The sequence below is a fragment of the Sciurus vulgaris genome (genome assembly GCF_902686455.1).
Source record: "Sciurus vulgaris genome assembly, chromosome: 10".
Classification (NCBI taxonomy): domain Eukaryota; kingdom Metazoa; phylum Chordata; class Mammalia; order Rodentia; family Sciuridae; genus Sciurus; species Sciurus vulgaris.
This window is the reverse complement of record NC_136470.1, coordinates 82,084,543-82,110,428: the sequence shown is the minus strand read 5'-3', so window position 1 is coordinate 82,110,428 and position 25,886 is coordinate 82,084,543. Positions and strand designations below refer to the sequence as shown.

Here is a 25,886-nt window from a genome sequence, read left to right as displayed (position 1 = left end):
AAAGCACACAGCTTGTTAGTGGCATTGTCAGGATGTGAAACCAGGTAGTCTGGTTTCAGAGTCCATGTTTCTCACTGTGATGTAATGTTGCCTCTTGCAAGTACCTGTTAATTATTCAACGAACCTTTATTAAAAACCACTGCATTGACATTCTGTTAGGATTTGGGAACACAGTAAAAAATACGTGTGTCTCTTCCCTAATGGAGTTCATGGTCTTCCAGACACTTGCTAATGAAAATGTTCATGCGCCAGTAGCAGCAGCAGCACTTGGGACCTTTCTAGAAATTAATGATCTTAAGTCCTCATCTGAGACCTACTGTATATTATTTACACTGAACTTTGAGAAGCACTGATTTAGAATACGACTACAGTAGAATATAGATTTCAGTCCTTTATTTCTTCTTCTGGGCTTTAAGCGGCTGGGCCTAGATAATATCTGAAGTCGCCTCCGCTCTAACATTCCTAATTGGTATCCTCTAGGTCACATTGCAGAAACCTGCAAAGTGGAAGTGACCTGGAAGGTGGATGGGATAAAGTCCTGCGATGCTGTGTGGGCTGTGTGTGGCGCGAGTGCCTTCTGCAATAGAGATCAAACGCTGGTGCTGGGTTTCCATCTTTCCTCTTGTTTCTGTAGGCGGCTGAGGAGATTAGATTGTAGCCCAGCAAGCTAGGTACCGCCTCCAGACAATTTATATGGCTTTTATATTTATTTAGAGAGCGGGAGGCCTAGCCCAGCTCCTGCTGTATGTGGCAGTGACAGGAGAATTTAAAAGGGCTGTTTCATTAATTTTGGAGGGAATTTATTGCTGACAAAAGATTGCATTATTGATGGTTGGAAGGCAGCGCTCGCCTTGTCTCCGCGGAGCTGGGCGGGAGAGCCGCCCCCGCTGCTGTCTGCAGCCTCCTTGGCGCAGCCGCTGCCGACTCGGCCAAGGGAAGCCCTTCCCAGGGGAGGGCCTAGTGTGCTGGCAGGACGCCCGCCCTGGCTGGGGCTGAGCAGGCAGAGCCTCCATCTGACTTCACCGCTGCAATCTGCGAGCTGGAAGGACACTTAGAGGTCACCCAGCTACTTCCCGCCTACCCTCCACCCTCAGAGAGGGCAAAGGATTTACTCAGGTAGTAAGTCAGAAATCAGGTTCATCATTTCATCTCCCTTCCTCTCCCTCTGGAATGAAAGTCATTTCCTAAATGGTGGTGGCAGGATGTGTGTGGGCAGTCTTCTATGTGTTCTTTGCATAGTACTGAACTATTTCTCAAATAATGACAATAACATTTTATTTTCACAGCCTTCAAACCATGTAAAATGGGATTGATCTCTCACACATCCTTTTGCTATGTGAGGAGTGGAAAGGACCTCCCCGGGGCATTCATGGCATTTAGTTACTTGTGATTGACCGGCTCTGGGACAGACTTTTTGCACACCATCACTGAATCTAACACCATTTTTGTGAGGTGGGCTTACAATCCTCATTTACAGAAGCTCAGTACAATTAAGGAGTTTGTTATAGTTCTCAAAGGACACAGTAGCTGAGAGTATTCTCCATCCTGCTGTGTTTTCATAACCACCTTATGAACTTTGGAAGTTCAGGTCCAGGATTACAGAATAAGCTTTTGTTAAGAAGTTCTAAACTGAGCTCTGGAAGGTTAGAGAATAGGCCCACTGTTAGAAATGGAGTGAGATGTGGTGAGTGAGCCCAAATGGAAGATAATGTTGTAAAACCCGGGCGCTTAGGGGGTTAGATTCATGTTCCCCAATAACCACTGTATGGAGTTCTCTCTACATCACCAAGTGACTTTCTGTCTGTTAAGATGTGTGTGTGTGTGTGTGTGTGTGTTATGTGTCTACCTACATTTACAATGCACATTATGTGTACAAGGTATACATACATCCTACAGGTATATGTATATAGACACACACTCATGTTTATTTCTCCTATTAATTATTCCAGAATCAAACCATCTGGAATAATGAGCTACCTGATATGTAGCAAAAACACTAATGTGCAAACCCTATAAATGCCTGACTATAGGAACTTTAATTAGAAAAGTTAAAACAATTGTAGTAAATAGAGCTGTACTTAGAGTACAGTTGTGCCTGTTCTCTTCACTAGAGGATTTTACTCAAGCTGACTTTGAAGTTGGATATAATTAAATTTTGGAGGTTGATGGTCAGAGAACAGAATAAGGAGAAATAAAAGCACTCAGAAATTCTGTGTGTTTTAGCCTGAATAGAATTGTACATTAGTTAAACTACAATTAACTTGCCATCAGGTTATTTAGTGTGAGGACATGTGGGTGATCTACTATAGTAATGGAGGGAGGATTTCCCTGGAAGTGAGAAGACTTGGGGCCCATTTCCATAATTGGCTTGCTCAAGGTTTGATCCACCGGAGGGCCTCTGTGTACCTTTCTGTAAATTGAGGAAGTTGGAATCAATAACCTTAAGGGTAAAAGTTAGTAACTACTTTTGAAATAGTTATTTCAAGCTATGATTTTTTAATGTGTGTTTATTCAATTGGTCATTTTTTAGTAAATATTTATTGACTATCTATTACAAGCTAGGTATTAGGCTAGGTCACGAGGATATGGTGGTGAATAAAATTATGATTCCTTCAGCAATTCAAAATCTTGTCAGGATATTCCTAATTGTTGTGCTATTAAGTGTTCCCTTTGTTCTAGACATTAAAAGATTGTTCCTTCATCCAAATTCAGACACTGGATAATAAATCTATACTAAAGAATTCAGAAGATTGAGTAATAGGAGAACACAATTGCAGTAGATCCAAGGCCAAAATAATACACGGAAATTATGGTAGAAGAAGAAAATTGAGTAATTAAATGGGGGATGGGGTAGGTAAGCACAAATTAAGGATCCCACAGGAGAACACACATTCAAATGGCAAAATGAGATGGTGCAGAATCAGACCATTACTCCTCCAAGTGTGACCATCGAGCACCCACTCTAGAATTATTTGTAAATTGGTTGAAACATAGATTACAGGACTCCAGCCTCCATTCTCTGGAATCAAAGCCTGGGAATAGGCTGAAATATCTGAATGGTAATGAATAACAAATACTCTAGATGTCTCTTATATATACTAAAGTTTGAAAACCATTGTACTATATAGTTGTACATAGTGCAAATAATTAGAAAAATAAAACATCTACTGGCATTGTATACAATTTAATCAGGAAGACATTCAATGAGTTGTATTCATAAAATTCAGGAAACCAACTTCATAATAAGCAACTTAGCATCCATATATTTTCTAATTTTAGTTTGTAGAACAAATATTGATTGTAATACTAGATAATACACAATTTATGCTGCTCTGATTTATGTTGCACTATAAGGAGCTATTAGAAATGAGCTCCTTGGCCTCTATTTTTTCCATTCACTTAAAAAAATAAAATTAGTAGCCTGATATATAGGAAGAGACAAGAAAAGAGGTTAAAAATAGAGAATACTGAGAGACAGAGAACAACTATGATATTTTCCTGAATATAAAATTATACATGAGGCTGGGAATATAGCCGTTAGTAGAGTGCTTGCCTGTCAAGCACAAGGCCCTGGGTTCAATCCCCAATACCACCAAAAAAAAAAAAAAAAAAAAAAAAAAAAAAAAAAAAAAGTAGCTGTCTTTTAAAAAAAATTATACATGTGTAAATACAACACAGAAAATATTATTTCATGAGGCTCTTAATGATTACTATCAAAAGTTTTTAAATGTGATTAGAGAAAAATATTGAAAATGAGTAGGAAAAACTTCCAAATCAAGTTGAACACATACATCAGATATGTTTTGGAAGAACACATAGGTATTTAAAAATAGATTAGTTTTTCAAACCATTTCTGTTGGTGAGCTTGGAAAGACTGGCTTTCTGCTCCACCTGGTAAGCCAGTTCCTTCCTCTTTCACAAGGTGGTGCTATAAATGTGACTTCCCTTCACCAAGTGAAAAATAAGATGTGTTCAGTACATTTTGTAATAATTGGAAGTTTAGCCTGCCGTGCTCTCTGTTTTATGACTTCTTGACAGTTAGTAGTAAAGCATTTGTCAGTGATTTTCTGAACACTTATTATTGGCCATGGGAGAATGTATAGGAAACAACAAGGTGAAAAATATGATATCTATTTTACTCTCAAGTAAAGGAGACAAATCCTTACCATAATTGCCTACATATACCAAAGTGCCAAGTCTCTAATTATATTTCCACAAACACAATAGTGGAATCAAACATAAGAACAGAAAATTCTCATTGTGTTTGATTCACCAGAACTAAAGTCTGTTTCTTTTATCTTTTCTTAGTTTTTAAAAATTATTTAGATTTTTAGCACTCCTCTCAGTAAGTATGCTTATTCTATTTATTTGAATTATCTGTGGGAAAAACATTTGCTGCCACCTAAGATATGCATAGTCTAAGATAGGATAAAATCTACAAAGAAGTCAGAATTAATGAGATTTATTTCATTAACTGCTTTTTTCCCTCCACCTTTCAAATTGTTAGCTTTGTTTTAATTTCTATTTCTTTTTATCAAATCCTGAAAATTTTTATTAACATTGAGGATCTTTTCCTTTTGTGATAGTGCAAAGAATGTAGAATTAACCATTTCCATTCCACTATTTTGTTCCTAAAACCCTTGGAATTTCCTAAGGGTTTCCTGGTGTCTTTTGTTAGTCATAAGAAGCCTCTCTGACCTTTTCTGATTATGCTAATTAGGTGACTTTTGGAGGCACCTATGAAGCTTTGGCATGGAGTCTGGTTGCTAGAAGGAAAAACATTCACCTGGTTGGAGAATTAGAACTATCAGCACTGTGTCCAACCTCCAGGATTGGGAAAGGAGCTGGAGATCGAGTTTAATGGCCAGTCCTGTTTGTGTAAGGAAACTTTCATGAAAACTCTGAAATAATAAGGAGCTAATGATAATGCTAAGGGAGAATCCAGGTTTGTGTCTAGGAGGGTGATGTACCCAGGAGGGCATGGAAACTCTGCACACACCTGCTACCCCAATACCTTGCCCAGTTCATCTCTTCCATTTAATGGCTCTTCTTGAATTGTATCCTTGATTATCAAACTGTGATTCTAAGTAGAGTGCTTTTTTGAGTTCTGTGAGTCATTGTAGTAAATTATTGAGCCTGAATTTGTAGGAACCTCCAAATTTATAGTTGACAGCTGGCATCTGAAGTTGACCAGTCATGTAGAACTGAGCCTTAACCTGTGAGAACTGTTTTAACCCCCAAGAGTTAGCAGTTACGGTTACATACATGGAGAATTGCTTGTTGTTGGAAAATTAAACTCTATTTCTAGTCTTCCCAATACTGTTGGTAAGCTTAAAGCCATGAGATGGTAAGTGGTATTCTAAAATTGTGCTGCCAACTGTACCGAGAGGTGGCAAAACCAGCAATGATCTTTTCTTTACATCACACTCTCCTTGAACTACGCAGTTATTTACGTATCTATTTTTGACCCACTAGTAGAACCCAGTTTGCTGGAAAGGAGAAGAATTAGGATGTTTGGGAAATTTACAAGACATTTGGAATTATCTGTACTTTTAAAACCATCTGTCACAACAGAGTGTTGAGAGAATCAAGTGATTATTCTGCATTCTCAAGTCATTAGCAGCTCTCCTAAGGTTTCCAAAGAGACTTCTAAGATGGGTTAAAATTCTCTTGTTAAAAAAAAAAAAAAAAGCCTATGTTATATAGGAGGCAAACAGAACTGACAATAATACCTTTCATTTCAATGGAACTTTGGAATGTAGTTTTACAAGGCCCCATCTCCTTAGTTGTCTAGATTGATATTAATAACACCACAGACTTCGATAGTGGCATGCACTTTGACAGGTGAAAGATCTGAAGCCTGGGGAATGTAATCAAACAATCTGCCCAAGACGAAGAGCTGTGAGTAGTATACAATGTTGGGATCATGGACTTTGGGCTTCTGCACCAACACCTCTGCTTAGGATCACAGGGTGAGACCATTGCACTAGGATCCAAACCACAAGCTTTTGCTGAGGGCCAACTGTGCCTTTTTCCTTGGACTGCAGCAGCTATGAAGATGGAAAAGGAGCAGTCTCAACTTTCAAAACATTTTTTGTCTAGTTAGGTAGCAGGATCACATAAAATCAGGGCAGTGTTCAGGGTGGTAACTCTTCAGTGGAGTCTCCTTCGGAGTACTGAGGGCCTGGGGGAAGCCATCATGACTGTTCTGATTCAAGCCGCCACCATCCCTCATCTGAACAGCTACCCTAGCTCTCTGTTCTTTTTCCTTTCTTCCTTTCTTCTTGCTCTAAACTGTCCCTTCTTCTCAAGGATGTTGGAGTCATCCTTTTAAAATGCAGATTGTATCATCTTATTCCTCTATATGAAATTCTCAAAAGTAATCTCTTTTGCTACTGAACATAGAACCAACTCAGTCCCCTTTCCAGGGCCTAAATACCCTGTAACATCTGACCTCTGTCTGCTGTCCAAGTTTTTCCATTAGCACTTTCCACCCTGCACAGTCCAGCCAGTGGCTTTCTCTGCACTTGTCAAGTACAGTAAGCTCATTCCACCTAATTTCCATCTTTGGGCCTCTGAACCTTGGAACACTTTGGACTAGAAATATTCTATATGCTGGGCCATTTACTGGAATGCTCTGGGTTTACATTTTTGCCCACTCACTCTCTTCTCTCCTCCCTTTGCCTTCTCCCTCTCAGATGTTTTTGATATTCAGGTCACATCACAACGCAAATATTCCTTTTTCAGAGAACTCTTCCTTGATTACCTTAATTACAGCACCTAACCATAACCTGATAGTCTTTATCACATCATTTTATTTTACCTACCTTAGGTCATTTAAAATACCTTGTTTAATTATGTTTATCAATATATTACCCTCCTCCCCTTGACTTACTGCTTCCTGCTCTCTCTACTAAAATGTAAGCCCTACAAGGTCTGGGGACTGTGCATCTCTTGTTGACAGTTGTATTCACAATGTTTAAAGTTGGCTGGCAATAGTAAATTCTCAATACTTATAAATAAATATATGTTTCCTAGGAAGATTTGGTGGAAGTTTCAGTTAGGAGGCTAAATTTTAAAGAATATAGTTTCAGCTAGGGAGACTTCAAAGAAGAAAGCACATTGAATCTAGAGTTATGCATAATTAGGGACTTACCCAATTTCAAAAATATGTTCTATAAATCTCTTTTTCTAGTGATGATGCTACATAAATATATAAAATATTTTCTACTAAGCATCTATTTATTTTATTTTGCTTGAGATGTGAACTAGATAGTTATTTAAATAGAACTGCTACTAAAAGAAGTTGCTGCCAATTTAACAAATAAGGTGTTTTGGAAAGAAGTGGGCATGGGGGCTCCATACTACCACTAGGTAGCCCTCCACCTTTTCAATCCAGAATTTTTTCTCCCTCCCACTGTTCAGGCTGTCCAGCTCCATCTTTAGGTGATGACTGTTGGCAACTTTCAGGGATGATGCCTTTATTGCTCTTTTTGAAGAAGTCCACACTCTTCAATTGTTTCCTGCCAGGTCACCTAAGTTAGAACTCAACAGAGGGTAGAGGCTATTATTGGGGCAATTCAGGTGAAATAAAGTGCTTTATTGTCAGGCAATTGTGCTTCTTTCATTGTTGTTCTGGCTGTGAGGACAGTTTGAACTGAGCTTCTGAGAAAGCCCAAGGTCCCTTTGTGGAACCACCAGCTGTCCTTCCATTTACTCTCTCATGCCATCTGTGACTGGGTAGAAAAACTGTTCCTAGGTGGACAATGGGAGGGGAATGAAAATGATGTGAAAGTACTTACTGCACCAAGCTGGCCATGTTTCTGACCTTGCATTAATGATGTCAGGCAGTTTTCTTATTGCAGAAAATCACTCTAGTATTCACTTCTAGGCCTACAGATAGGAAAACACTGCAGCATCTTTTCAGCCTTTTACAGAGGGTGTTCTATGTTAATTTACTTCAAGCAATACTTATGGAATGTGTGTGGGGGGGCAGACAAGTAAAATAATGTTCTAAGCAATGTCGAGTTTAAGATCTCAATATGGTTGTGATTATAATGTAACAATAAGCTTCAGAGCTGCAGTTCTGCTGGGCAGTGTGATAACACTAGGTTAGGAAAGCAATTTGAGCCTTAAGATAATGGTCTAGAGGTGAGAAAATTCAATGCATGTTTGGAAAATCAAATAGGGTAGTTTGGCTGGAATGTGTGGTATAAGTGCAGGCCTTGTGAAATGAGACTTGAAAAATAGAAAGGAGGCATTTTGTAGAGGTCTTCAAAGGATAAGGAAATGATCTTATAGGTAAGAAGGAATCTAAGGCTTTGAGGGAGATAATTGAGACATACACATGTATATTCTAAATAGATTAATTTAAGAAACTGTGCAGGACGTCCTGGAGATGGAGCAGCCAGAACAGAGGCAGTGGAATTGTATAAGATGTTTTTCTTGAATAACACTGCAGGGCTGGACTAGGCATATATATGAAGGAGAATGAATCAGGTGGACCTGCTGTCATTTGGAGGCCATATACCTGGGTTCCTCAATTTATGGTATTTAGAGTGGAAGGGAAAAGATGATAATATCCATAAACACAAAGAGAATTCATGAGAAGGTACTAAGCTGAGGATAAAATGTCAGGTCCACACAAACCAAAGAGCCCATGGCAAATTGCTGGTGTTCCCTTCTGACTTGAGAGTCTTTCTGCTCAGATATTTAGAATAGGACTTGTCCCATTTTTATGATAGATCTATCTTTATGTCCCAGGTTGCAGAGTAAGTTAGTACTATAACCCATATGGTAAAAATAGAAAATTCCTTGGCTTGAAGTTGAGTTCATGTCCTGTTCTACCATGTTCTTAGGTTGGTCACAGTGTTAATGAAACTGGGTATAATAAAATGTGCAGAGGTTTTTAAGTTATAGATCTGAGTTTGAACCTGTATCTGCCACTCAACTAGTGTAGTGTGACTGTGAGAAAATTAAAAGCAATATGTGTATAAACTAAGACTCTTGAGAGGAGTTTGCCATATGTTATGTCTTTCTCCAGTTATTTCACAAGATACCCAACAATTCTCAGTTTTATGTACCACACACTTTCAATACAGCAATATTTTCTTTTAGTTTCTATTTCATGCGGATTTTTTAAAATAATTGTCTCAAGAGAATATTTTCTTGAAATGTCAATATGTTATTATTACATAATAACTCTCTTCCTTTGAAGAGCCTTATAGCTGATACTAGTTCTACCAAAAGCCACCTATGTCAGAAAGCGTTACCCTAATCCATGGACATAAAATAAATCAGAGATAATGAAAGGCAGACTGATGTCTTGATAGGGCATTTACAAAAATGCTAAAACATTTCATCATTATACCTGTTGTTAGAAATTGGGGAGAATATGTATGTTGGAAGGGCTGGGATGCGGTGTAAATATATGGAATTGTATCCTACCATATATGAATGCTAGGTTTCTAATTTAAGATAAAAACTGACATGTAGAGACAACTGGTTAAGTGGGTATGTGTTTCTACGAGTACTATCTATGTTCCTGGAACAGATTTGTCGACTAAAAATAGTTTAATAAGGAACCTGGGAACTGTCATGAAATGTTTAGAGGTCATCACACGAACTTCAAAATTTAATACTATAGTAGGATTTACATCTAACAAATTGCAGCTTGATTGGAGACTTTTCTGACTGTTGGAGCTTCCCAGATATGGGATGGTATGTCTATGCACTGACCCACATTGTAAAGAGATGGCTGAGCATAACCATTTATTGGTTTGTCTAGAGAAGAAAGTTCTACATCAGAAGGACTAACAGGATTCTAATGACCCTTTACAAAGATGCTGTAAATTTCTTGAGGAAATTAGACTATTCACAACTTCAGTTGTAAGTCCTTGGATCAAGTTAATTTGTCAGTGCTTAAATTTACCTTTAACTTGAACTAGAAAAGGCAATTAGGTATGGAGGTTTAGCAACTTCAGAAGATGTCATGAAAGTACATACTGTTAGGTTAATAAACACTAATTTATCTATTTTAAATTAATCAATTCACATTTACTTAACATTCTCCTGCCTCATTAAATATAAATTAAGTGCATAGTTGGGAAGCTTAACTGAAAACATTTTCCAGAATTTATACAAAGCATGAATACAAAATATGTTAATGGCAGCTGGTGGCAGTGCAACTTCAATACTGTGATGTTTAGCAAAAAGCATGTTGTTATGTTGTTGAGCAAAAACCAGAGTGGGAGACAATTAGATGTCTCTATTAAGTGCACATTTTGTTTTTCTATGAAATAAAAATCAAAGGCATTGTGGCATTGTCATGGCAACAATGGGATTTCTCCTCCTATAATTACTGCATGCAGATTTAGCAACATTGATTTCATTTCACCTATTTCTAGGGCTATAGTCAATGTGCTTTGCCTGGTTAGTTAAAAATTGTTAGTGTAGTATAAAATGAGGTAAATTGAAGATGCAATATAGAGCTGTAGCCAAAAAAATGCTATTACAAAAAATAATAGAACAGGTAATGTTCAGAAAAAGTAAGAAAAATTCTATAGCTTGATATTTAAGTGAGCAATTTTTGCTTGGATATAGCATTTAGTGACCATAAATATATGGTCTGTTGGAACTTCTCAGAATTCTAATTTCATAAAAGAGAAGTGGTATCAACTGTACAGTCAAGTATTGACTTTTTCTAATTCATATGAAAATATTTTAAATAAAGAAATGATTTTTGGGAATCAGTTCCATATTATTTTCTCTGTGTGTCTTACACAGTATTTCCCTGTCCTATGATGACTATGAATCTGCTTTCTTCTTTAATTTTCCAGGATTCTGATAGGAGAGGTATCAAACTGGTAATAGTGATCATCTCCTGCTTTCCTTGTATACAACACATGTTATATATGGAAAAAGAGAGATCCTTTTCCCAAAAATGTTGAGAATTCTTGATCTAAAGAATTTTTTAAAATACTCAACTCTAATAAATAAGAAATCTAGTTTTATTGTTATCTTTCCTTGTTGAACAAATAACTTTGTAGTTTTTAGAAACAGATGCTGGAGTAACAGGTACTATTGACTATGTTTGTGTCTCTCCAAAATTCATATAAATGGAAATCTAATCCCCAATGTACTACAGTTGGGAGGTGGGGCCTTTGGGAGGTGATTAAGGTATGAAAGTAGAGTCCTCATTAATGATCTAGTACTCTTACAAAAGGAGTATAGTACTACGCAGGGAGTTCCCTTTCCTCCTCCTCCTCCTCCCTGTGAGGATGGATCAGGAAGATGGCCATTTGGGTTGCAGAAAACAGGCCCTCAGGAGACATGAGTCTGCCAGCACCTGGATTTTGGACTTCTCAGTCTCCAGAGCTGTGAAAAATAAGTTTCTATTGTTTAGAAGTCACTCAATTTGTATTGTACTATATCAGCCTGAATAGACTAGGATAGGCAATGACAAGCAGTGCTGATTTTATGTTGAGGGGGATAGTTGTTTCGTTTTGGGTCATTATAGTTTTAACAATATTACAGTCATACAATAGGTTATAGTCACCAAGAGTTAATAGACTAGCTAGGATTAAAAGTAGATCCACTAATCTGTTTGCTTTAGTGTTATAAATTTTATAAGCATCCTGCATTTTAGATCAACAGGAATTGTCAGGTGGTAATGATCACACCAGTCTCAATGATTAGCTGGCATGGCCTTGGTCTTACATCAGGAAAGGGTTGTTGCTCATCTATTTTCTAAATTAAAGTTAAGACCTGAATGTCAAAAGGAAAACTAAACAAGAAAGCAGTGAAGAATAGCAATATAGTTTAGAGACATGTCCTTTTCTATGGGCGCAATCATGGCTCTTCAATTTTATTTTCCTACATTTAGAATTACTGTGGATGTAGATATTGACTTACAATTGAGGGATAATAGATAAGAAATGAATGTTCTGTACAGCATTAAAATGATTGCTTCCATTTTACATCCTCTATTCCATTTTATAAGTCACTTTGAAGTAAAAGAAACTGCACTAGCAAGTGACCACAATAAAGGTTAAGACAAGCAACCTGAACAAAGAGTATTTTGTCAGTAAGTTAGGACTTGATTTTATCAAAAGTAGGAAATGTTTATGAAAGTAATCTCAGAGAGGCTGTCTTTTAACATCCGCCTTTCCTAAAGGAAGACTGAAAACATACAAAACAAAAACAGCTACGTGGGAGATTCAATACAAATTTCCAAAATTTATGTAGAAGTGAGAACACCTGAGTGTTTGTTCTCAATCTCTTTGAGTTATATGACATTGGGTAAATCACTTTACATTTGTAATTCTTGGGGTCTGTATGTATGAAATGACTTGATTAGAAAAGAAGAATTTAAGAATCCTTGGATTTCTGGCTTTCTGATTGAGAAACCACAGGTGATTATGTAATAAATGGTCTTTGTTTTCTGTCCTTTCATTGTATGCTAATTCACTTTTACTGCATTTTCCAAAAATATCAGTCTTGGATTCCTGATAATTTTTAAAAAATGCTGACTTCACTATAGATTACTTGAGAAGCACATTTTATGAGATGATCACAATAAACCAAAGTCATTTTGAGTGAGTTGAAGAAGTCTTTTCTTCTTTTAATGTCTTTCAGGCTTCCCGTATTTATGGAAGGTCATATGACACCTTCCATGTCTGACTTTGTAATTTGGATTGTGGTGTACCTGTCTACCCCTCTTATTGGACTCCAAGTCTTCAAGGACACTATCATCTCTGAATGTCTCCCTTTTATTAGTGTGTATTTAATTATTAAGATAATTTGGTATAGGCATCTCTTCTTTTCGATTTATTAGACATTCTCCTTATCTAAAAAGAGAAGGAATGATGGAGTATGCTAATACATAATGTTAGACTACTGGCAAAGACAATGAGTCATTTAAATTCCCTCGTGGAGGGAGGGTAGCACATGTCCATTCTACTTAGCAGATGCTCAACTGCTGTCCTTTGCACTCTGAGTTTGATGAGAGCTGTATGACATTTAAATTTAAACTTCTAATGTATTGGTTATTTAAATTCTAAGGTAGGGGAGAAGTATTACTCCTGTCACAAAAGTGTTTTGAGGATCAGCTTTTATCATGTAAGACTCTAAAATATTTCTTGTGGAAATACTGTTACTTTGAATACTTTATTGCTTACTGTTTACTCAGAGTCAATAATTGTCTCTTTCCTCATATCAACAAAGGAGGAGAAAAGGTGAAAAAAAGAGACTTGGGAAGGATGCCGGTGCAGATAAAGAAGCCCAGAAGATGCAGAGAAAGTAAATTGCTTGCCTGAGATCACACACAAACAGTAATGGTACGGATACCAACAAGGAGTTGTCCCCATTCCAGTTTTACTCTTCCTTGATCTACACTAGGCTTTTTTCCAAAATTAATTTCAAGATTCTACTCAAGGTACTGTCTAGTTCCACATTACCATTTTTTTTTTAATGAAAAGATAGAACAACATTGAGAATTAAGAACTAGTTTTATTTATAATTCAAACTGGAGAGATTTGTTTTGATATAATCTGAAATGTACCATGAAAGACAATATTGTGTTATCATGTGGAGAAACAACACCATTGTTGAAATATATGTTTTAAAATAACCATTATCATGTATAAAATATTTAGGGCAGAATTTTTTAACTGCTCTACCTATTTTGACTTGTTGAATCCTCACTATTATTATCATTATCCCTGCTTTGAGAATGAGGAAACTCTTGCCCCAAAAGAGAATACTTTGCCTGTGGTTACACAGCTGGTAAGAGCTTTAAAAGGTATTTGGACCAGTGATCTGACTCCAATATCAATGCTCCTCACTACTATACCCTACTGTTTCTCAAAATTATTGTTTTATTTTTGTTGCTAGAAGACTCTAAAATATAAAATACAGGAAGAAGAAAATAAATTTCATGTTTGATCCTGCCACCCAGGCATAATCACTGTTAATGATACTAAGTGGTAATATTATTATTTAATTGTAATTCACATTGTATTAAAATATAGGAACATTTCAGCAGTCCTATAAGTTCCCTTCATAGAATATCATTGGATGAAGGGGCAGAGGTGCTCCAGAATATTTTGTCCTATAAAATAAAAGACTGCTGTTGTTCTCTCTTAGTACAATACTAGTATGTGCTCAGCCTCTTGGGCATGCTGAAAAGATAGTTTAAAATGAGCTTCCCAAATGAAGTGCTCACCACTGGACAGGTTAAGGCTTCTCTGTATATCTGGCTTGCTTCCAACCCTTACCAAGGAGAGAGGCAGGTGGAGGTTCATTCCTCAGGGGTGGTGACATACCCTCAATTCATGTGTTTTGAATTTAAAATTATAAGGTTCTTTAGAATTCTTGATGAAATTGGTTTTCCATATGTAAGCAATGATTCTATTATAACCAATAACATGAAGATTGAGAAACTGCAAAAGCAGCCATTAAAAAACCTTCTTGAATAGCACAAAACTAGCTGCTGGAAACACTGTGGGCCCACTGTTCCTACTGAGTTTATAAGAGGACAGGTAGCAGGAAGTTTCTACTTAAGTAATTTTCTTGGGTTGCCCATAATTAATTCCTTCAAAGAAGGTCAAGATAGCTTCTGGGATCTGACTTGAGTAAGTAAGCATGGCCTTCATTATTTATATTTATTGGTACTGTTTTACTGAAGAGAATTTTCGGACACACAAATGAGGAGGATGCATGTGATCATTAATTTCCTTTTGGTACATTAAAATGAATTAATGCAAATATGCATAATCTCATAAGCAGGTGAAAAGGGGAAAATGCTGATTTTAAATACTAAAATCCTTTGGTGTCCTAGAAAATGCTTATGAAATAAACATTGCAAATCCATTTTCTTTGCTGCCCTTGTGATATTTCAAATGAATACATTGCTTTTTTACTGGTTTGTCATATAGCCCGTTTTCAAGGAGACATTATTTAATTATAAGAAATAAGTTGCTTCTCTGTGTATGTGGCTTATATATAAAGTCTCAAAATAATTGTTTTCACCTTAGCTTCTGGTGAATTTTTAAATCACCTGGAAGGATAAAGTCCTTTGTTTTTTTAATTATTTGCAAGGAGACAAAAGTTTTGACATTTATGCTGCAATTAAGTCATGATTCTTACAGCCAAGTAGTGATGTAATCATTGTTAGTTACATAATAAAAAAAGAAAATCAAATATTGTAACCAAAAATTTAATAAAGTCTTTCTAAATGGCAGTTCTGGCAAGATAAATAGCAAAATAGTCAATTCATTAGGTTTTTCTTAAGAGGGGACCAGAGCCTGTGCTGAAAGCTGGGAGGAAGCACAGTTCTGTGAAGTGTGAATTCATCCCTCAAGGATGTGGAACTTTGTACTCTACTCAGGTAAGGGAAGTAAGCAAAGTAGAATGAGAATAAAGCAAAATGAAATTATGTCATCTGTGGGAAAATGGACAGAACTTAAGGCCATTATGTTGACTGAAATAAGCCAAACTCAAAAGGTTAAGGGTTGCATGTTTTCTCTCACAGAAGCCAGAGAGTGAAAAAGCAAAAAAAAAAAAAAAAAAAAAAAAAAAAAAAGATGGTGGGAGTCTCAAGAAAATTGAAGAGAGATCAGTAGAGTAGAGGAAAGGGACCAGGGAGAGGGAGGAGGGGGAAGGAAAGGAACAACAGAGGGTAATGATTTTGGCTAAATTTTATTGTTACGTTGTATGCATGTATGAATATGGAACAATAAATCACACCATTAGGCACAACTATAATGCACCAATAAAATCATCCAGAAAAAAAGGAGAATGAGGATCAAACCCATACACTGTGATCCATATGAAATGGTAGCATTTTCTGGGTCCAAATTGTATTTTAATGCTGTATATCTTTCATTCTCTTGTTTCAAGCTATGGAAGGATCTCAAAGAATTTGGAACTAATTTTCCCATTTTGGGGACTGGTAACATTCAGGCCATAACAAATTTGATGACTTTACCCTACCATCATAAAGAGAAGAAAAATTCTTGGAACTTATACCTCAAGTTCTCATTCGCTCTTTACATCTTCTGCTGTTCTAAATAACACGTTCTATTTATCACCAAATCATAAGGCTTCAATCCATCTTTCCTGACAACACTTGGTGTTACTCAACAGAGGAATCATTAATGGATAGCTCCAATTCAGGACAATAGTACCACTTCTACACTCGAAAATGAAGGGATGAATGACCTGGAGATGTTTTAGAGCTTTTTTCCTCTGGGAAACTATGAGAAGCCATTTAGTTTAAACACAGAGAAACTTCCTGAAAGTTGTGAAAGCCGAACTGGTGGAAGACATTCTGAGCACCACTCAAACTGATTGTCCTATGATTCCTTGAGACCTTTTCTGTTGCTACTGTTCTGTTTTTAAGGGCTAATAAAGTACTAGGAGGAGGGTTGAGTCTGAAGTTTTTTCCTTGAGAAATCTTCAGGAAAGTGAGTTATCCAGAAAACAATATGACTTGACAATGTTCTTTGTCAATGGTTGACCTATCATTTTTGGACAGCAAAGATACTGGTTATGGTATTGCTAGAATCAGAACTTTGGCTGATAGTCATACTCTTCTCAGACAGTAATGTCACCAGGAGGATTGTGTTGGAGGAGGGAGAGGAAAAGGAAAATGTGATACCTTCAGCTACCAGCCACTTATTTTCTGTAGACACTGTCTTCTGGAGTCAATTATTACTTAATATACTTTTTTCTCACTATAACTTATGCTGTCTTTATTCTTCAGTTTGTCCCATAATATTTGTCATAATGAAAATCTTCTTGTAATCTTATTATCAAAATTTTGTCTATCACAAGACTTTTCTTGAAAGACATTTTCTCTTTGCAGTCTGTTCTGATAAGAATGCAAACTCCCTTCATCTGAACCTACACAGCATTTGGTACTTTTGTACAGCACTGTAAAAAGGTCATTTGTGTCTAATCTTGCTCATTCTCCTAGACTCTGAACTCTGTATGTAGAAACTGTCTTCCATTTCTCTCTGTGGTTTCCAAATTTCCCAGCAAAGTATTTGGCTCCAGGCAGATATTCAAAATATTTTTCCATGAAATTGAACAAATTTCTAATTAAATCTATTGTCATTTTCAACTTGAATGATGGTTCTGTACTAGGGGATGATATTTGTACTTATATAAGAAAATATATGCTACCTACTATAAAAGATAGTGTCTTATGGTGATTAAGAGACCAGGTTCTAGAATCAGGCAAAATAAAATAAGCATCTTGCCTCTACCACTTAAATTACTTAAATAAATTATTCAGGGCTGTGTTTTCCTTCACTTTCTTGTCTGTAAAGTCGGGTTAATATTTGTGCTTCTTTTAAAAGTTGGTGATTAGATAATCCTTATGATACCTAAGATATTATCTTAAATAAGATAACATATATTACCAGCTCAGCATCATGCCGTGTAGCTTTTATTCTTATCTTATCAGGTTCCAGGGATATACTGAGTTATAATAGCAACTATTGTCCTCAAGCCTCTTTTATTCTAGTTTAGAGGACAGAAAAGAAAACAGATACTAGAATTTATTGTGATAAGTGTACTTATGTGGTTTTTGAACAAAGGCATCTTTCTTTTAGTCCTTTGTTCATGCATTCATGCCCATGTAAAGAGATCATTAGGATCAGAAAATGTCTGCTTTTCTACCCAACAGCTTAACAGCAGTCTAAACTTTCAAGCTGAGATGTTATGTAGAGGTTCTGAATTTATATTAGCACTAAATGAGTCTAACATATAATCCTATGGTCAGAGAAAGCCATTTCTCCCGGCACTTTAATGTACTTTACGGGCATGAAAAATCATAAAAGTGTTTTAGTCAGCAGTTCAAGAGTCAGACTTCTGTTAAAATTTTTACTTAAATAAAGCCAACTGAAGTAAGTGATAGGTATAGATGCATAAGAAGGATAAAGCATAGAGATGTATTTATCCATATCTATTTTACATGTAATAAAACTATACACTTTATGTGACTTCCCCAAAGTCACACACTTTTATGTGGGAGAGATGAGATTGTGAGGACACGCACTGTGTAGCTTTATCAAATGTCTTAGAATAACACACCTTTAGATTATTATCCATCAGAGTTTAAGTATCCTCATCTAACTTCTCACAGGGAAAAAATGGCCCCAGTTAGGCCTAGTAGATGGTTTTCTATCCTGTGACGTACCACACAGAGTAACAAGGACCATACTACATTTTTGTTATTGAACAAATTAATTAATACTACATTTTTGTTATTGAACAAATTAAAGTTTTTTTTTACTTATTCAATTCATTTCTACCTGTGCATATTTATAAGAAATAAAAATAAAATTTGTGCTCCTTGACACTATAAACCAAGCAAGGAAATTTTCAGGTGTCAAAGATGAATGCTCAAAGTAAATGGGGAAAATAACCTCATTTCACATGACACACCACAGCAAAGCCATCATGGTTGCTGGTATTTTAAAATTCACACAGAGACCAGGATCATGCTGGATAGTGAGTTTGAACTGGGTTCTCTTCATAAACCTGGAATCTAAAGACATGCCTGTCGTCGTCATCATCATCATCATCATCATCATCATTGTCATCTTCATCTACTAGTACTAGGAAAGTCTAGAAAATCAGGCTAAGGTTATAGTTACCTGCCTATTTCTTTGGGTATAAAAATATTTATTTGGAGAGTGTTTAGAAACTCAATCTTTCACTAAAAGAATACTTGTGGTGGGAATTCCACTAGTCATTTAATGTTAAGGAAAACAGAAAAATAAATATTGAAAACTTAAAAGCAAAGTTTTGGAACCAGTAAACCTAGTGGAGCTGAGTAAAGACAATTACAAAACTACCCTTTAGGGTGGAAGACCGTAAATATATATCTAACAGTTTCAGAAGAACAGACTAGAGAGACTGCTGACAAAGAAACACTTGAAAAGAGGTCAAGAAATAGGTTAGGAATTTTTTTTTTAATTTATCTTTAAATTTTTTACAGACTGCATTTTGATTCATTGTACACAAATGGGGTACATCATTTTGTTTCTATGGTTGTACATGGTGTAGATTCATACCATTCATGTAATCATACGTGTACATAAGGTAATGATGTCTGTCTCATTCCACCATTTTTCATACCCCATCCCTCTCGTTTCCTTCTACATAATCTAAAGTTCCCCCATTCTTCTCTCCCTCCCCACCCTCACCCCCATTATATATCATTCAACACTTACCAGGGAAAACATTCGGCCTTTGGTTTTTTGGATTGGCTTATTTCACTTAGCATGATATTCTCCAATTCCATCCATTTATTTGCAAATTAGGCTAAGAATTTTTAAGAATTGAGAAAGGACATGTTATAAAGTTTAGGGTAAACAATAGCCATGTTTAAACAACGGCCACATAAAGTGAATAAAAATACAAGCAAGAAGAAAATGCAAATAAACTGAATTCTCTGATCAGAGTTTTACCGGGCTGGAATTAAGGTGTTGGCGGAAGCTGAGATTTCATCTGTTGGTCCAAGTTCTCTTCCTAACTCAACAGTCATTGCCCCAATACAGTTCTTTGTGGTTTATCTAGGCTCAGAATCTTTCTTTCTTTCTGGTTGTCCCCTGGGAGTTGTTTTCAGATCTTTGAGGTCACCCTCAAGGATTCCTGAGTGGGGGTCCCAAAGAGAAGCAAGCAGAAATTAAATGGTTTACTTTAAACTTACCTCTAAAATTGCTTTTAAATTAAATGCTTAAAATTGACTCAAGAAAAGGTTAAGAAAAGAAATAAACTAAGAAAATATTAAAAATTCCATGGGTAATCAGAAGTATACAGTTTTTTACGGTCTAGAAAGGCGATACAAGGTCTAGATAGTAGCAGGTTTAGTTTTGTAAATTGCTTATGCTTAAACTTCAGAAATATTCTTATACAGATGGTTTCAGAGAGTGAAGAGGAAAACTGGTGGTATATTTTCTTAAGATAATATAAAATAAAAGTGGAAGAAAACACTTTTAACTTTGAAAATTATATATACATATAAGCCTTTCACAAAAATTATATTAAAGGATAAATATTAGAGGGTTAATTAAAGTCAAGAAAAAGACAAGATTCTAAAAAAAATTAAAAATAATTTAAATTGACTTCCAATATTTTATTTCTAAATTACATGATAAATTTTTTTTAACGATGAATTTTTTAATAGAATCCAAAATAAAGACAAGATTCTTATGGTAACTGCTTAAATTCAACATTGTAATGTAAATTCCAGATCAAAGATAATAATTAAGATGGTTAAGAACTGGAAAAAAAGAAATGAAATAACCATTTAAAATGACCTACAATGCAATAAAAGGAAATTTACGAACCATTTAACTTATTAAGGAGAGACTAACAAAGTGGCTGATAAAAAACATCATCCTTGTTGATATAACAATTGTGAGCACTGAGTAGGTGGTAAGTGCAGTTGAAATTGATTTATAATCAATTAATTCATCCAATCCTCTCATCATTGCCAGGAAGTAAGTATAACATCATCATGCCCATTTTACATTTGAGAAAACAGGTTAAATGACTTGCCCAAATTCAGGCAATTATTAAAGGGAGAAGTTGAGATTCAGACAAATGTATTTTGGTTCCAAAATCTATACCCTTAAAAAATTTTCTATTCAGTAGTGACAACCAATTATAAGATTCAATAGAAAACAAAAGTTATTACTCATTCTAGATATAAAGATATATGAGGCTGTAGAAGTCAGAATTCTCCGACACTCCTCAGTGTTTTCCTTCGAAAGTGTCCATTCTCATAAAAATTATGAGTTCTGTCCGCTGATTCCATTAGAGTAGATTAAGTGGCAGAGTTGATTTTACTTGGGTGGACCTATCCTAATCACATAAGCCCTGTAAGAGTAGTTTTCTCCGACTAGAAGGAGAAGGGAAAGCCAGAGAATCACACTTGTTGACCTGGAAGAATGAGACACACCTCTGGGGATGTGCCAATGGTCAGGGCTGGATTTAAAAGCTCTCCAAACCAACAACTAGAAGGAAAATAGGAAATTTGATCCTATACATATCCCCAAGGAAGTAAACTCTGTCAACAATCTGAATAAACTTGGAAAAAATCATAGGTGATTCGACTCAGGGAGTTAAAGCTAGAATGTCCTTCAACAGCTTATACCAATCTGTTCGTTTGGCAGAGGAGAAAACCCAGATGTAGAAGTGTCAAGCCATCTACCAGCAGCTGTGCATGGCAGAGCCAGGCTGGGCACTCCACCTTGTCAGCTCTCATCATCCTGAGGGGTTATGTGGCCGGAAGCTTATTTCCACAATTGCAAAGCAAAGGGATGGAGATATACAATAACTCAGAGAATCTCTAATTTAACATTTTAGGAGTTTTGAGGAGTACAGACCATTTGCCTTTCTTCCACCCACTAAAGCGGTCTCCTTTATTTATCTGGATCAACAGAACAGCATTTAGACTAGGTGGAGGTCAAGTATTAGTGTCTAGAAGTAAACAAATAAGGTTTGCCCTCTGGAAACAATTCCAGATGGATCTTAGGAACACAGCTTGAAAGGGCATCCTTATGGAACACACCACGGTAGTGGTGACCAACTTTGGACAATGGGGCAGGCTTTATTTGCTCTCACACTTTGCATTTGCCTTCACCCAGATGGGAAGGCAAAACTTCTGCCAGCGCAGCAGAAAGACACTCTGCTTCTGTTTATGTCTAAGTCCCTGAGGTAGGAGGTTAACTTTGGGGATGACAGATGAAATGCTTTGGTTTGTCATTTATACCACTGTGCACAGATGGTTCCCAGGCATCTATATAATCTTTCTCAGTACTATTTACTGCACCTCCATCCGGTCCCAGGAGACCAGGTGTGAAATCCAGCACTAAGCAGTTTTTGCTAGCTGTGAATTGCATTGAGCCAAAGGGGCCATGTGGTTGGATTTTGGAATTTGAAATAATGTCATTACTTATACCATGAAATTCAACTGCCTGTTAACCGAATCTTAAAATATGGCCTGGGGAGAAATTTTATTCCTTTTTAAAGATGATATCACCAATTTGGGTTATTGTTAAAGAATACTATAATTTATATAACATTTTATTTTTCCTGGTAGATAGAAGGACATTATTTGAATTTACTTTCTGTATTTGTCAGTGTAGTTATTGAGTCATGTTTTAATGCAATTCAGAACAGATATTTTTTGTCACTTGCTCTATATATAAATATTGCTAAGGGCTCGATAGATAAATTACAGTTACTATTGTTAGGTAACCCACAGCCTAGAGGAAAGAATATGACCTGCATGGAAAAATTACATAAGAAATGCAAAATGTGGGGTTTGGGCATAGCTCAGTGTCCGTAGAGATCCCCCATGCGCCAGGCCTTGGGTTTGATTCCCAGCACCACTCAAAGAAACATTAAAAAGAAAGAAAAGAAAGAAAGCAAGAAAGAGAAGGGAAAATGGCAATAGGTGTCTCTCTGGAAGGTGAGGGAAAGGAGAGCTTAATTAGTTGGGTGGAATCGGACATGGTTTTAGGATGGCTTGATGTTATGTTTACTTAGCCCTAAAGAATAGCAAGAATTTCAACATACTAAAATGGAAGATATTCATTTCCCACATGAAAATCATCTTGACATGGAAGGTAATAACTACATATTTTACAGGCTATGAAAGAGCAAGTAGTTCTATATAGCTGAAACTGCATTATTTTTTACCTTCAAGATTGAATAGTGTTTTAAATTTTTAAACATTTTCTTATGCGAACCATTAATCCTTCAAGTAGAATTCTATCCCCTATGTCACAGACAAAAAGCAAGACATAGGTGATGATAATACGAACTAGCACTATCTGGATATCACGTGTCAGGTGTTCAAGTGTTCCCATGTTTAATCTGTAAAGCAACCCTCTGATTTATTTCTGTATTACCACATTTTACTGTGAGGGAACTGAGATACAGAGAGGTTAAAAAACTTGTCCAAAGTTACGCAACTACAAGAGAAAGTTTGGATTTGAACCAGCTTGGATGGCTCCACTACTTGTTATGTAAATTGCTTCTCTGAGGACACATATGTTTCAGAATGTGGACTTTTACACTGATTTTCTAGTTCATGTTTAGTGTTTTTTTTTTTTTTTTTTTTTTTAACTTATAACTATGAAGGGAAACATGATAAAGGGATTGGGCAAAGAAGTTTAGAATTAATTAGGTAGATAATGGGCCACTAAATGAGCACAGATATATTTAAAATGAATATTCAGGCTAGACTGGTGGACAAGAGAAGCTGTGAGAAGAGAAAAGATTTTGAAAGCCTTTGCAGAAGTCCAGTCTTGTTTGGATGAGATCTGTAGGAGTTGTTTTAGAAGAACCACTGGCATGATTGGTCAGGCTAGTCAGATGGCTCCTGAAAGGTCATGACATTACTCTCTAGGAATTTGCTCTTTGTTCATTAAACAGCCTCCTTAGGCCCAAGTCAGGCATTGATTCTGGGGATTTTCATGTGATTGTTTCAACTGTGTCACTTTCTGAATGTTCTAATTTGCTTTCACTACATAGTTTTTAAGATTTATCGGGCAAGGCTACTTCTGTGATGGTGAACTGAGCTCATACTAGATTTACTTTCCATAGGTAAAAACTATAAACTCTGGACAGAATACAAAAACATTAGTTAGCTCAGGAGCTGGATAGTGGATGTGAGGAGAATGGGGGCTGGAAGAAGGAGCATACCAGGTGAGGTTCCTCTGGGTTTAGCCCAAGACCAGGTGGCATTTAGCCCCACACATAAGGTCTAAGACTCTAAGAATTTTTATTCTCTGGTCTAAAGAATCAGAGGGGAGAGTTCAAGATAAATACAGCTCTTGTATAATTATGGCAGAATCCTGGAGAGAATAAGGTCAGACCGAATGATCCTGAATTCTGGATGACCCCTGAACATTTGTGTGTGGGTAGATCCTAAGCAACTCTGTTGAGATAAAACAAAACCAAATAGAAACTAAACTGTGTGGGAGATACTATTTGCAGTTTGAATCCAACTGAGCAATTGTCTGTTGAAGAAAAATATAATTCTTTAGAAGAATAAATATGTCCCATGCTTAAGAGAAAAAAATAATCAATGGAGGTCAGACCTCCATTGGAGATACTGGAAAATACACTCATGACAAATGAAGAGCACCTATCATTAGAGGAAAAGGAGATATAGAAGATATATAAATTCAAATACTAAATAGTCAATATAAATTTCCTCCTCTGGTGTGGAGAGTCCAAATATGACAGAAGCTAGAACGGAGTAGAACTGAGAATTATGTCTTAAGAAATGTCTAGAAGACACCATGTATATGAAAACCCTTCTGACCCACTCCAATATACCAGAAGGGTAAGTAGAACAGTTTTAGCCAAATTTCAGTGGTTGAAGAATGTCTTCTGAAAAGTATTTCTAAGTGAAATGTGCTGTTGGAAATATGATTAGAAAAGTACCTCTTTAAAAATGTTGTCCTTTGTCTAACATTATACAGCAGAAACTTGTCTCAAGTATCAAATGACAATAACTTAAGAACAATAAGGCCAATGCCAGTGAGAGAAAGGATACAGATGAAAAAAGAATAATTATCTCCCTTCCATTTTTGCCTACTGCTTTTCCTATCCCTCATGTAGGGCAAAATCCAAGTATGTGATCTTTAGGATATGTACATCTGCCTGTTTACCTCATTTAATTAGATCTATCCCTTAAACATTTAAGAAAAATTCGAGAATAGGACTTAAAATATCACATATGAACAAGAAAAATTACAGATATCAATGTAGATTTCAGAAATCATGTTGAGAAATATAATAATAATTACTCAAAAAACTTGAGATACATGGTTATGAAGTTGCACATTATATCGGATTTGACACACATTTAAATACAATCTTTTCCTATGTAATGATAAGTGACTCAACAAATAATTACTACTTTGCCATTAAAATGTTAATTAATTCTACGTAGTAACATGGAAAATACTTGTCAATGACTGACAAAATATTCCATATACTCTAAATATAGTCAAGTACAAATTGTCTTTGTTAGGGCAAGCTACAGAAAACCAAGGGGAAAGCAAAAAAAGATATTCAAATTGGAGGGAATAAAATTATGATAGGCTTTTCTTAATTTATGTAATCATTATGTTTATGCAATAAATAAACTTTAAAATAGCTTTGCCTTCTGGCAACTAAGAATAAAAGGAAAACAGAATTGGATTTTACTTTGATTACCAAATGAGTGATAATCCCTATATAAAAGAAAGCTATTAAAAGCATAAGCATTTTAGAATCACTCTGGGCTTCAGGAATGTGTGATTCACAGGGTAGATTCAAGGCTGCCCAGATGTAGGATGAAGAATGAAGGTTTAAAACCTTTCTATCCCTATTCCTTCAACACAAAGCAAACTGTAGGATAACCTCAGGATGGACTAAGATACATTAACCATCTTGTGATTTGTTTGTGCTAATGAGATCTGGATATTTTATTTATTCAAGACATTCTTAAAATTTTTTCTCACCTCACAAGTCACTTTAGAACAGAGGCCATTTAAATTACATTTCAATCAATAATGTAAATGAATGTTCCTTCAAACTTCAGAGTAAGAAGATAACATTATAAATGATTTCCTGGCTTTCAGATAAAATTGACAGATTATTGTAGTTCTTGGAGAAAATATTTTCTATCTTCTCAGAAAATATGTGTAAATACCAAAGGCAGTGCCACAATCATAATTCAATAGGTAATTTGGCCAACTCAAGTAAAATGATGAAAACATTGAACAAAAACACCTTAAAGATACAGAGACTCTATGATATCTTTATGTTAGTTTGGTTCATTCCTTTAGTGGTTATTTTTACGTGTT

At 36.0% G+C, this 25,886-nt stretch overlaps 1 long non-coding RNA gene across 2 annotated transcripts in view; it reads left to right on the top strand.

Annotated features, from left to right (window-relative positions):
• The first annotated feature begins 990 nt into the window (after positions 1–990).
• Positions 991–25,886, top strand: part of LOC306670477 — a 60,409-nt gene continuing 35,513 nt past the window's right edge. For both annotated transcript variants that reach the window (XR_013766398.1, XR_013766399.1), the window contains exon 1: positions 991–1,116. This is a non-coding gene — a long non-coding RNA (uncharacterized lncRNA). The remainder of the gene's footprint in view (positions 1,117–25,886) is intronic.